This window comes from Xenopus laevis, chromosome 6L (genome assembly GCF_017654675.1).
Source record: "Xenopus laevis strain J_2021 chromosome 6L, Xenopus_laevis_v10.1, whole genome shotgun sequence".
NCBI lineage: Eukaryota > Metazoa > Chordata > Amphibia > Anura > Pipidae > Xenopus > Xenopus laevis.
In genome coordinates, this window is record NC_054381.1 from 58,548,103 (window position 1) to 58,562,278 (window position 14,176).

General features: G+C 35.1%; 1 protein-coding gene across 2 annotated transcripts in view; it reads right to left on the minus strand.

Annotated features, from left to right (window-relative positions):
- LOC108718976 (contactin-associated protein-like 2) overlaps positions 1 to 14,176 on the minus strand; it is a 1,054,026-nt gene that overhangs the window by 107,917 nt on the left and 931,933 nt on the right. The gene's annotated exons all lie outside the window — the stretch shown is intronic.

The following is a 14,176-nucleotide window of genomic DNA, read 5'->3' on the forward strand; positions in this document are numbered from 1 at the left end:
CAAAAGTCACACTTTTTTTCCCTGCAACTTTTTCCAATTTTTGGCTCCAAATAAGCATGATCTGGAAAAATTGTGGCATAATAAATCGGCCCCTTAGAGAAAGTGAGTTTAGACATGGGTTCAAAAACCTCTAAAATCTGACCTTTGATAAATAGGCTTTCAGCATTCCAGGTGCTGAATAAAAAATGATGACCAACTGCATATTGTCTCAGAATATCACGTTCTATATCATGCTAAAAGTTAATTTGAAGGCGAGCAACCTCTTTAACTCATACAGCAACTAAGCTGTCTGTCTCCATTTTCAATTAAAATGTTTCCATTTAATTGAATCACTGGTTTTAAATGTTGATGTTATTAAATAGGATTGATATGTTTTATTTCTCTATGTGCCATGTAATTTGTTGTTTGGAGTTGTGTACGTTGTACAAATGACAAGATCTGCATACACTGGTCTGATTCTTACCCAGTTATTTATCTCTGAGCATCTTTATTTTAGCCCTTCAGTACAGTCTTTGGCTCTGCATTAATCTTTCTACAGGAGCAGCTTGTTTGATAATTTGCTTTCAGCCAAGAAGATAAAAATCCCCTACAAAAGCTGCCAGTTTTAAATTCCATACTGACATTAAGCCAAATTATTAATGAAGACAGAAGAAAGAAAACATCAGAACAGTATCATATTTAAATTCAACCCAAGAAAAACACCATTTATTAGTAAGAGTTGTTTCAGTGGCTAAGGGACAACATGATCACATTGATCATTCATTGCTGTAAAAAAGTATAAACTTTTTCTGTCCAAAAAAAAACTCTACTTCCATCCTTACAATAGGGGACAAATCTCCTTAATATACACTAAGCAACAATCTCATGCTGTCCCGGACAAAAATAAATACATGGAGTGCTGGGAATAGAGACTGCAAACTACATGAAGCAGAACAATGGCAAATCACACTCGACCATATTAGGAAAGAATCAATCAATACAATTGTAAAGGAAAATGCCTACAAACTACTATATGACTGGTACTTAACTCCAGCAAAGTTAATAAAATCAGAGGATGCAGGGAAGTTGGAGACTAACTGCACGTGCTGGACCTGCTCATTGATATCTGTACTATGGAAGGAAATATTTGAACTTATGAGTACTCTACTGGGAACAAAAAAAATCCAGCCAGATCACTGGCTGGCCCTACTCACGAGGACCAGTAACATAATTAAAAAAAAAAAAATTGTTTCTACTTAACGAAAAAGAAACACCAAGACACTTTTAACATTAAATTCGCAAAGTTTTTATTAAGAAATAACTTACCGATTTAATCCCACAAACCCATTAACCTCATTAGTCCCAGAAATGTTTCTCTCTACTGGCTGTTGGCAGTAGGAGTAACTGGGTTTAAAGTCGGCCACATCTGCCAGCTGGCCACCACCACGGGTTATGTTCAACTTTAACCTACTTTTAGTTGGTTATAGAATGGTCAGCTTCTACCAATTTTTTGAATTGGTCTTCATTTTTTATTTTGAATCATTTCTGAATTGTTTGCCATCTTCTGATACTTTACAGTTTTCAAATGGGGGTCACTGCCCCGGCAGCCTAAAAACTATTGTTACTTTATTTGTACTTATCTTTCTTTTCAGTCTCTTATTCAAACCACTGCATGGTTGCTAGGTTAATTTAGACACTCTGGGGCCAATTTATCAAGCCAAAATGTTTTCTGTTCTTTTTTTTCTTGATCTTTTGACGCCAAAAATTACTTATTATTATGCAACAAAACTGCGACAATTCTGAATACGAAAATACTCCAGTGAAAACCTGTTGAAATCATGTAGAAGTCAATGGCAGATGTCCCTTTTACAACTGGAAGATCTTTCTTTGATTTGTGGTTTTAGAGCTTTTCGGATATTTTTCACAATATTAAAAAGTTGTAGTTATTGTGCTAGTTATTGTGCGACAACTCGGAAAGATTTTCATGACTTTTCCTGTTCATAATTTTTTTATTCTGATTTTTTAATACATTTTCATGGCACTCGTAGTTGTGGAGGTCTATTAAAAAATCAGAATAAAAAAGTATCACACTCAAAAGTCACACTTTTTTTCCCTGCAACTTTTTCCAATTTTTGGCTCCAAATAAGCATGATCTGGAAAAATTGTGGCATAATAAATCGGCCCCTTAGAGAAAGTGAGTTTAGACATGGGTTCAAAAACCTCTAAAATCTGACCTTTGATAAATAGGCTTTCAGCATTCCAGGTGCTGAATAAAAAATGATGACCAACTGCATATTGTCTCAGAATATCACGTTCTATATCATGCTAAAAGTTAATTTGAAGGCGAGCAACCTCTTTAACTCATACAGCAACTAAGCTGTCTGTCTCCATTTTCAATTAAAATGTTTCCATTTAATTGAATCACTGGTTTTAAATGTTGATGTTATTAAATAGGATTGATATGTTTTATTTCTCTATGTGCCATGTAATTTGTTGTTTGGAGTTGTGTACGTTGTACAAATGACAAGATCTGCATACACTGGTCTGATTCTTACCCAGTTATTTATCTCTGAGCATCTTTATTTTAGCCCTTCAGTACAGTCTTTGGCTCTGCATTAATCTTTCTACAGGAGCAGCTTTTTGATAATTTGCTTTCAGCCAAGAAGATAAAAATCCCCTACAAAAGCTGCCAGTTTTAAATTCCATACTGACATTAAGCCAAATTATTAATGAAGACAGAAGAAAGAAAACATCAGAACAGTATCATATTTAAATTCAACCCAAGAAAAACACCATTTATTAGTAAGAGTTGTTTCAGTGGCTAAGGGACAACATGATCACATTGATCATTCATTGCTGTAAAAAAGTATAAACTTTTTCTGTCCAAAAAAAAACTCTACTTCCATCCTTACAATAGGGGACAAATCTCCTTAATATACACTAAGCAACAATCTCATGCTGTCCCGGACAAAAATAAATACATGGAGTGCTGGGAATAGAGACTGCAAACTACATGAAGCAGAACAATGGCAAATCACACTCGACCATATTAGGAAAGAATCAATCAATACAATTGTAAAGGAAAATGCCTACAAACTACTATATGACTGGTACTTAACTCCAGCAAAGTTAATAAAATCAGAGGATGCAGGGAAGTTGGAGACTAACTGCACGTGCTGGACCTGCTCATTGATATCTGTACTATGGAAGGAAATATTTGAACTTATGAGTACTCTACTGGGAACAAAAAAAATCCAGCCAGATCACTGGCTGGCCCTACTCACGAGGACCAGTAACATAATTAAAAAAAAAAAAATTGTTTCTACTTAACGAAAAAGAAACACCAAGACACTTTTAACATTAAATTCGCAAAGTTTTTATTAAGAAATAACTTACCGATTTTCCACTTGCGCTCCTCTTCAGAAATGGTGACAGGGCAAAGATCCATCGTGTGGCGCTCAATTTCTCCTCCCTTGCTATCTCCTATAGAAGGCAGGGAGGAGAAATCGAGCGCCGTAGATGGATCGTCGCCCTGTCTCCGTTTCTGAAGAGGAACGTAAGTGAAGAATAGGTAAGTTATTTCTTAATAAAGACTTTTCGAATTCAAAGTCAAAAGTGTCTTGGTGTTTTAACGAATTTTTTTAAACACTTTTTTTATGTTACTGTTCCATTAAATCACACCTTCTCACCAAAAAAGAATTTAAGCTCAGCTCACAAATTTGCATAGCCACTAGATGTGCAATAGCTTATAAATAGAACGAAGGCATCCATACGTCCCCTATGTAAAACAGAAAATCTGGTGGAAAAGCTTACCATGATGCAACAGTGTAAAACATATAAATATGATGCTATCTGATGCTATTTGGATAAGCTGGTGTGAAAACCAAACCAACCGAACCTAATTAAGAGCTAACCAACAAACCAATTGACTAATGTTCAAACACAAGCCTAATGCACTAAGGATTTTATCTTTAAGGACAACCCCAGGCTATGTATGTATAAACTGTACAGCGAGAGCTTCCCCCCACCCCACCTCCTCCCTCTAACCCTATTTCTTTTAGCTATTACCTATTTACTGTCTAAGAGACAAAAGCTGAGACTCTAAACAAGAAATGTACTGAAACAAGCAACACAAAATTGTTGAGGAAATGTCAAAAAAAAGATAAAAAAAGAAGCATAAACTTTTTCTTTAAACAAAATTATTGTTTGTTTGTCAACAGTTTGGCCAACCACTAGTGCTGTTTTTCTATGAATAGGGCATTCTTCTGTATCAGATCAGCTGTAACAGCTACTATGACTCCCATGACTTAAATTGAAACTGTGAGGAAATGTGATGGTAAAAAAACTTAGCTAAATGTTCTATTCCTTATTTATAGAAAACTCGACTTACACATATGGTATATTTATCCATTAGCATATAAGAGCCAGATGTGAGCGCTATTTGAAGACAACCCCTTTTGTGGAATATGGGCAGATGTTTGTGTCTCAAACAGGGTTTTTTGCTCCTTGTAGAAATATACTGTTATTGCGGTCTCTATTTAATCAATTCTCTCAACTTTAATTTATTCCTAAGCACTATCGAGCACTTTCAATTTTATGAATTTTTGGTCAGTCCGGATGAAATTATTTTTCATTAATTGTTAAGCACTTGCACTTTAAAGTTTTTTAACTTAAAGTGATTGGTGGGGGTTACTATTAACTATTATATATCCTGTAGTAAAAGGATATACACTATCGTGGAATAAGAATTGGCTACAGCTAAGGGTATATGTGTACCTAATTTTCTTAACCCCTGTATATATAATAGAATGAACTGTATCACAATTATTTAATGAATTCATAATCATTGGATTTTAATCAGTTTTATCATAGCACAAGCACTTTTTTGGGATTTATATTAAAGTAATTAGTAAAATTGCATGCAACTGAGACTTTAATTAGGTAGGTTTAAACTACTAGAGACTGCTGAGCGAGTTTTGAAGCTAGTGGGGTACTTTTTTCTCTTTTAAATCAGAAATATACTGTTGCCATAGGTTCATTAGCTCGTCCTATGACCTCTAGGGTATGCTTCTGCTTACATGAAAGATGTCATTTGTATGATTCATTGATGAGCTCTTTCAACAACTATAATATCAATCTCACAAACAGGTGCATAGACTCCCCGTACTTGAACATGAGCGTTTCATTGCTGTACATCTAGAGATATGGAATTCTTTACCTGATGATACAGAACGACTTCAAGTACCAAAATGTCACTATTACCTGTAACTGCTGGTACCCCCCAAAATGTAAAATGAGCAAAGTGACATAATCTGTGCTCTGGAAGTCAGCTGCACTTTACTTCACTGTGGTCCAAAAAGTAAGTGTGGCTGGCTCAGTAATTGCTCTGCTTACCCATTGTCACAGGTTCAATTAAATTCCTGGGGTGGGTCACCTTTAAGTTAACTTTAGTATGTTGTAAAATGTCTTAGCAACTTTTCAATTGGTCCTCATTATATATTTATTTTTTTACAGTTTATGAATATTTGCCTTCTTCTTCTGACTCTTTCCAGCTTTCAAATGGGGGTCACTGACCTGATGTAAAAGACAAATGCTCTGTAAGGATAAACATTTATTGTTACTGCTAATTTCATTATTACTCATCTTTCTATTCGGGCCCTTTCCTATTTATATCCCAAATCAATGCATGGTTGCTAGAGTAATTTTGACCCTAGCAACCAGATTGCTGAAATTGCAAATTGCTTCTGAATAAAAAGCTAAATAACTCAAAGGGGAACAACTCCTTTAAGGATCTGTAGCAAATAACATTCTTTAGCATGGCTTAGCCCGCTTATTTGATCTACCGCAGTGGTTACAAAACTGGATGCTGTCCCCCAAGAGGAGCCTATGGGAAGCCCAGCCCTTTAAAGGAGAAGGAAAGGTTAAAACTAAGTAAGCCTTATCAGAAAGGTCCATCTAAATATACCAGTAAACCCCCAAAGGAATGTTGCTGTGAGTCCCCTGTGAAAAGAAACACTGCATTTCTTTCCTTCTATTGTATACACATGGGCTTCTGTATATACATATTAGGCAGAGTATATAGTAGAATAGTCAGTTACAGTATGGCTCATCCTGTGAGCGGTATGGATTTCATATACAGTGAAACCTTAATTTTACATACCCTGATTTTAAGTTTTCCAACATTTTACATAGTTATATGATTTTACATTTTACTGTATTTTACACCATTGTTTTCTGAAAAACTCAAATGTTTCTATTGCATTCAGGCTTCTCTGATGTATGCTGCACTGTATACTACCCTCAACATTTGAGGGATGGGTTTAAAGGAAAAAAAAAAAGTTGTCCACAACCAGTAAAACTCCTACTAGAATTGTGCTTTTACTTTCTTTTTTTTGCTAAACGTTTGAATCTTCTTAATAAAAAATGCACCAGACTATGCAGTTCATGTTGTTTCCCTAGAGTTCACAATGACTTGTCCTGATCTCATAAGCTTAGACGTGTATTCCCTAGTGCATGCTGCAGATGACTGTCTGCAAAGAACACCCATGTATGAAAATGCTTCCACAAGAAATAATGCATTTTTAGACACATGGGCTTACCATATGGCACCTCACAAATTCTGACACCATGTCAATTTGCTGTGGTTTTCCATTTTCCCCATATGCTCCTTGTATTTTTGCCATTCCTTCTTGTAAAGTCTGTTCTCATTTTGTTTCCTGACCACTTACAGTTGCCTTTAGTTTAACCCTGTGTCTACTAGAAAAAAAGGTGCAGATTTCTACAGTATGATAAACTGTCATTGCTCATTGCCACAAATAATATTAGTTATATCATTTGAATATCATTTTTATCCAGTGGCGCGCAAAGTGGTTAACAACACATTGACATTAACCTGTTAATTCGATTTTTTATTATAGATGCCCAAGGAAAAGGGGGGCCTGGACCATAGGGCCTGTTCCTCTATAGTTACGTTGTGGGTGCTGCTTGATAGAAAGCAAGAGAACCAAAGGATTATAAAGCAACACTGGGTACTTTACATTTTCATGACAATGAAGAAACATCTATAGGGCTTTTGGGTAACTATTTTATAGATTTGATAGGGTTAAAATTACCCATAGGGCTATGTTTAATTCCTTCCTAAGGTTTATTTACTACCTTGGGCACATTTGACTATGGAGAGTAACCCATAGCAACCAATCAATTATTTAAATTATTCTTATTAGAACAACAAATCCAACATTTTGATTGGTTGTCAGTGGTTACTGCCCACCAGCAAATTTGCTGATAAATGATGCTTCCTTCCTGTGGCCATATACTGTCAATGTTAGAAATTTGTTTCCCAAATTATGCTTGCATTTTCAGCTGTTTATAACAATCATGTAAATATCCAAGAAGCCATAGGGACAGATGATTTGAAAACAATACCTTTTGGCACAGAACAGCATACTGATACTGTACCCACTGTAATGTAATCTTTCTGCTGGTGTCCCTGTTCCGTTAAAATGAGATGTTTGTATGCTTGCTGATTCTTACACAAATGGAATTACATAAGATTTACCCACATACACATGCAAAATACAGCTGTTTTACAATTCCAATTTTCAGTATTATTAGGATATACTATGGCAGACAGAATATTCCATAAACAGTTATATTCTTGCATAACTGCTCTTCTGAAAAGACACTAAAGTTATGCTTGGTTGAAACACTAACTTGTACATAAAATTATTTGTGTGCTGGTAAGATTATATAAGCAGTCTGGGTCATATGTGCCCGTTTTTTTTAAAATTTTAAATAAATCACGATTCCAACAGGCTGTTTGTGTATAGGGTTAATATAAGAGTCATAAAGTCTCACAAACTTCTGAAAATGTTTTTCAGCATATGGTTCTAGCTGTAAATTTTCCAGCTTACGAAGCTAGTGTTCAAATAGCCTTAGCAGCTGCTGCTACTTTCTGCATCACTTGCGTGCCCTATTCACTGAATAGAGCCTTGGTTTATTTGTTTAGAAAGTTACAGTCTGGCCTGGAATAGAATAAATGCATGAAAAGCAAGTATGTCACCAATGGGTTCCTGGCACAGGGATAATGCTTCAGGTGCAATTGCAGATAATACCTTTTCATTTGTGATTTATTTATACCTGTAGCAAACATTTTTCTCAACTAGATATTGCTTCATTTAGTAATAAGTCTTGATAGCTGTTGCCATTGTGATATACCTACCAGGGCAAGCAAAATCCTCAGCATTATTTCTACAATCAAGGCAAAATTTGACGTCCTCTTCAGTTTTCTATTAGACGGAAAATAGTCGTGTCTGTGATTTATGATGTCATTGGGTCAGAACATCTACCTTTGAAACATATTCATATTTCATATAGATTTGGTTTTTGGCAGGAAGTGGAGATGGCATGATTGCAATGAAAAGCTGAATCAAGCAAGATCCAAAAGAAGATATGATATTTTTCCTGAGTCTGGCACTTAAAATTCCCAAGATATGTTTCTATCCTTTGATGCCCTTGAACAACAGAAATTTGTTTTGACTGTTGAAGAGTAAAAGAAATCAGTGGTGCAGGGGAACAAGCGAGGTGTTTTATGGGTATGCCAGCAGCGCACAGGATGATTTGAAAGTCTGCCATACAGTTGTGTATAAAAAGGGGGCGATTGATGGCTGCATTGTATACAGTGAGGGTCTTGTCTGTACAATGTACATTCTGAAGAGGGAATGAAATCTGTTTTGGCTATCTGGCACCTTAGAAGTGCATGATATAATGATCACTAACTAAGTCACCAAATAAATCTCTTGATATTTGATACCACTAGTAAAACTATGTACAGTCCAACCATAATATCCTGCGTTTATAAAAGTTGCATAAATAAAATATTGATGCTAAACATTTAGAAACCAACAAGGTTATCATCTAACAAGAATAAAGTTTGCCCTAGTAACAAATAGCAACCAATGGGATGAAATCTTTAATAATTCTAGGGAAATTGAATTAGTCTAGTAAACGCTAACTTCTGACTGGTTGCAGGATGGGAAAAATCATGCACAGGGCCCGTTTTCTATTGTTCCATTAGTTTGGGCCGACAACTGGACGATGGAAACAGCATGAGTGAAGAGGGGCTCCACCATACAATGGCTAAAAAGGTGCATCAATACATGAAAAGTTCAAACCGGTCTGATTAACAAACCAAATGAAGGGAAGCAGTATTTTATTGTGCAATGAGATGATCCCAACAAATATCTATGACCATGGATAATGGTCAAGAATGCCCAGGTAGCATGTGTGTACCATTTTACAATATTATTGGAAGGTGATTCTTTTTGCTACTTGTATGGCCAGATTTAAACATGTATAAATAGTCCTTACAGCTTGTGCCTAGTGCAACTGTGCCTATTAAGCCCTCTTGCATGGATTGTGCACAAGTTTCAAAGTACAGGGAAAAGGTCTTGAGTACAGGGCCTTGGGTATTTGTTTCTCTCAGGGCTCCCTTATAAGGGTTCCCCTACACACACTAGTACTTAGTGAATAACATGCTTGCACTGTTATCAATGCCACAAGCTTGGAATGCTGGAAGTAAATAATGTGCTCCATCATTGGTAAATTATGTATAAGCTGGGTAAAGGGAGTCTATTAGGAACTGATCAAGGCAGGTGTTAGATATAATCTTCTCTTGCAACACTGTACTGTGCTTTATGCCTCATGCATCAAAAACTCATGCATCAAAGTAGATGCAACCATCAAATTTATGAAGGCCAAAAAAGTAGCATCAAGTGGCCATTTTAGCCTACATTCTGTATAGAAGGGTGGATGGTTCTGGAGATCATGAGTTGTAAGATGTAAGTAAAGAAGAAGTAGGGAGAGTATCATATGTACCCCCTGTTATACCATGCTCTAGGAGATTGAGGCAAATGCAAGATAGCTAGTGTAAGCAGTTCAGTGCTCCAAGAACTTGCATGGGTTAATAATGTCCAGATGACACCCAAAAAAGTATGGACAGCATCAGGGAGAGTACAGGTTCAGGGTAGAGTGTATTGCCTTTGCTCTTAGAGCAGCAGGATGTCCTGCACCGTGAGTTTGATGCTTCATTACTTGTACTGTGTTATGTGCAGTGTCCACAAATGTTCTTTGTGTTTTAGAAGACACTGAATCCTCACATAACAATTCAAAGCCCCTTGTTAAACAGCAAGTGAATCATTAAATCAATGATACAGACCAACTCTATTAAAAAAAAACAAAAAAAAACTTCATACAGTATATAATAAATTCTGTGTGCTTAAAGTTACCAGGAGTGGCTTTTTATTGCCCCTAGTAAATTGTTGGGAGGTGAGTTTCTCAACTGGCCTCATTGGCACAGCACCCCTGATATTAATCTAGCAACAAAAAGGCTTAAAATGTTATTATTCAGTTCTGCAGAATATGTTGGTACTTTATAAAATGTGTTACCGGTAATAATAATTCAAGATGTTAACAAAAAGTTTGACCCAAATTAGTAGACGTTTGGAAATACATACTCCTCTCTATTTTATTATCACTCCATAGTGTTCCCAATTAAAGATGAATTAAGCATTGATCATATGTTCTAGTTAATTGACAAGACAAGAAATAATGTAGGATATGTATAAACTGGCTTCTAAGTGAGAATTCAAGAAAAAAACAGTTGCAGAGTTCAAAAACTGCAGTGCTTAGAAGGACATAAAAGGTTTCTGATAAGCTATAATAAACCAACTACATCAGCTGATCCCAATCATTGCTTCTTCTTCCCTACCAGAGAGGCTTTCCCTTTGATAGTATTGTATGCTGTAAAGGAACTTTTTGGCAGCTTGGCTTCCTTGAGACTTTCAGAACAGATTAATTTCTGAAACTTGGCAAAAGCTGACATCTGTCAAAGACATGGCTTGAATAAATAGAGTAGATACCAGGTGAAGCCTAAGTATTCTGTTTATGTTTATTTCACATCTCTGGCTTTCACTTTTGCTAGAAATGTTTCAAGTACCAGTACTTTTAGATTGATTATTGAAATTAGATTATGTGAATTTTTTTAACTGTTTTTTTTTAAAAAAAAAAATCTTTAGTAGATTTTAATTATGTGTGTGATATTTTAAAATACCCAGGCCTAGAATTTATTTACGAGGATAAGATATAATATTCTGCTCTATGTTTGAATGTCATTGTAGAATATTGTTTTAAAGTATTTATTCTATAAAAAAACTTTAAATATGAAATTTAATTGTAAAAAGTTTGTGATCAATAATCGAGTGGGAGGGCTTTCTGCATTTATTGGCCAACTTTATGATGCAAGTAGGAATGGACGAAACAACAGAAAATTCAAGTCAATGGACATTTTTTCTTGTGATATTTTTTCAAAAAAACATTTTTTGCAACAAAATGCAGCAAAATATTTTGATCATCCCTAGATGCAAGTAAAACAGGATTGGTACAGTATTCTTGGCCTCTGAGTTAATGGCACACTGTTGCTTGATTTACTGTGTATATTACATTACACAGTACATGGAGCAATATTAGATAAATCTATAAAAAATCAAGGAAACTTCTGCACCAATAACATAACTATATGTTATTGTCTTGTCTGTTTTATTATTTTTATTGCTCAACTTAAGTCTATTTGTATTCCAATCTGTTTATAACACTGTGTACTCAGTAGGCATCAATTAACTTAACCAGATAGCAGTCTTTATATGTAAAATGGAAAGCTCCAAAACAGAAATTAATTAAAAAAACACAAATTTAAGGTAGGTTACCAGTTGACTTTGAATGTTGCATAAAAAGCCACAGAAGAACTTTCAGGTATTCAAAAGTTACTTTCTATACATACATACATACACTACATTACTTTTTAGGCCCCAAACACTGCTATCATTATCTTCTTTTAGAGCCACATCGTGCTTTACCCTGTTGTTGTCTGGACCGTTCAACCTTTAGTTTTAGTATGGGATCCGTTATCCGGAAACCTGTTATCCAGAAAGGTCTGAATTATAGGAAGGCTAACTCCTTTTTAATAAAATAGTTCTAATTTTAAAAAATGATTTATTTTTTCTCTCTAATAATAAAACAGTACATTGTACTTTATCCAAGCTAAGATATAATTAATCCTTATTGGAGTCAAAACAATCCTATTGGCTTTAATTAATTAAATGATTTTTAGTAGATTTAAACTGTGGAGATCCAAATTACAGAAAGACCCCTTATCCGGAAAACACCAGGACCCAAGAATTCTGGATAATAGGTCCCATACCTATCCAATCGTCTTTATCATTATCACTTCTATTTTAGTTTATGGGGGAATTTATTAAATCACTGTCAAACAAGCTATAGCACCTGAGAAATAAAACACATGCATTTATTAGTGAGCAGTTAGCTAGAAAAATCAGGTTGAGACTGACACTGTGCTGAAGGAGTGAGTAGGGACCTTTAAATTGTAACCATCAAGGTGTTGAGGGCTACAGATCCCATTTTTCATTCCTGCAAGTACGCTTATCTGCATAACAATGATCAGAAATCTTCTATGTTACTATAAAAGAAGGAATAAAAGAAACAAGTTTAGTGTGCTAAAAAAATACAACTTCCCATAAATATAAAAGGAGTCAGCAACTTTATTTTTTACTATAGCCTATTTATATTGAAAGATGTCTGCCTGGTCAGCTTCATAAAACACAAAAAAATCCCCTTCTACTGTAAAACTTTCATTTTAACAGATAGACAAGTCCAGTTAGATTTCTTTAAATGGGATTACTTTATGGACTGTAATAGTAATGTGATGCAAAAAATAACTTTTGTTGAAACTGTATTAATTTTCTGTTTTATTTCTGGTGCTATGTGAAGCCTGGTTTATATTTTTTATATACATGTTTTCATATTAGCTCCTCCCCTTGCTCCTTTTTCTGTCTTACATCATTATAGACATAAGGGGAAATATAATTACAAGTTAAGGTATTTCAAATGCCGTCTTTGCAAATATTTAGCACTGCTCGCAATGTAAAATTACATTGCGCACTATAGCTAAGCAAAGGTTTAGCTTTAACACCAGCTCTTTTAACATTTTGTTGCAAAAAGCGCTTTGCGATTCCAAAATTTTATTACATTCACTGCAAATGTTTTGCCATTTGGTTGCAAACTTTGCAGTGAATTCTGTGATGTCTGTAATCAGTCAAAAAGGATGCAAACATGGTTGCTAACATTCACAAGCGTCTTTCCACAGGTTTTTTCTGCTAGCGGAATATATTATATCCCCCCAATAGATGCTAGCAATAAGGAAACACTATTATATTCTCTGCTTATACTTCTGCCCAGCAGAAGCATTTAAATATCCTACTTAAACTGTGTCAAAAATAAATAAACCTTGAGAAAGTATTTTTCGCCTAATATTTTTATGACCCTGGATAAGAAATCATACAGACCATTTTTTCTGCTGTGAGATAATGTTATCACTGTTTATAGCACAGTCTAATTATACCATTTAATGTAATAGGGATGTCCTTACTGAAAGTAAAAGTAGCAATGTTCAGAAAAGGAATCCCCCATTTATACAATAAGTTATGCTCACAAAGTAAACCAAAACAAAGACCAACCAAGACATACAATAATAACATTTATATTAAATCTAGGTATTAGTGATGGGCGAATTTGGGGTGTTTCGCTTCACTGAAAAATTTGCGAATTTCCAGCGAAACTTGTGAAACTACGAAAAATTTGTGAAACGTAGCCAGCATCTAGTTTTTGCGTCCATTTTCGCGTCAGTTTCGTGAATTTATTTGCCAGTGGCGAATCGCGGGAATTCGCCACGAATTTGCGCCTGGCGAATAAATACGCCCATCACTACTAGGTATCTAAATATATGTATGATAGGATATGATAAGAAATCCTCTGGACACACCCATTATTAATATATTGAGGACATTAATATATTTATATATATAATATATTAAGCTTCTAAAAAATGCACTCCCCTTTAAACAAAACAGGAATTGTTTGTCCATATATTACAATATATTTAAGCTGGCCAACTATATCAAAGTCATCCCTGGTCTGGCCAGTCCTACACTCACTTTCACTTGATTAATTAAGAATTCTGCTGCTTCATTATAAGGTTTTTAAAGGGACTAATTTTTACCTGCAACTAGTTCTCCCAGATGGTTACCCTTTTTATTGCCCACCATGGTGATCACATGACTGTAGC